Genomic DNA, 825 nt, shown 5'->3' on the forward strand with positions numbered 1-825 from the left:
TTATCAATCCCGTGTCTATTAATTATTCGTCGACTGAAAAATCACTCGAAGAAAGAAACACGCGCACAATTTATTCACACACGACGATTTACTGACACACGAGACGTTCACTCGACGATAGCAAGCAGTCGACTGACTTTAATACCGAATTTATTAGTTAATGATTATCAATCCCGTGTCTATTAATTATTTGTCGACTGAAAAATCACTCGAAGAAGGACATACGCGCACAATTTATTAACACACGACGATTTACTGACACGAGACGTTCACCCGACGATAGCAAGCAGTCGACTGACTTTAACACCGAATTTATTAGTTAATGGTTATCAATCCCGTATCTATTAATTATTCGTCGACTGAAAAATCATGTGACAACTGCCGTTATTTCGTCGCACGGAGTAGCTCGTCGGAAACGGGCGGCGAAATTGGCTCAGGGCGGAGAGGGAAGAGCAATTAATGAGACTCGGTTTCTGTATAATATATACAAAAGAACTGGTTTATTAAATACTTAGATCTCTACAACTCGGTACGCTCGGACGGACGATATATATATACCATAGACTTATAAGATAGACTGCACGCCCTATTGTTCTCGGTGGGGCAGAAGCTAAAATGAGAGGGCTACACTCCACACTTCTCTTGTCCTTGTTCAATCGTTGGTGGGGAGAAGAAAAGAGGGGAGACCCCCGCCGCGCCGGCCATCGTCAGCCGTGCCGACTCGGAATTCTCGGGAAACGAAAGAATCAGTGAACTAGTGTGAAGCAGCGAACCTTGCTTTGTGTGTGACTGTGAAAATAAATTGCTGTATGTGTGGTTAACTAA

This window comes from Wasmannia auropunctata, unplaced genomic scaffold (assembly GCF_000956235.1).
Source record: "Wasmannia auropunctata unplaced genomic scaffold, wasmannia.A_1.0 LD336085.1, whole genome shotgun sequence".
NCBI lineage: Eukaryota > Metazoa > Arthropoda > Insecta > Hymenoptera > Formicidae > Wasmannia > Wasmannia auropunctata.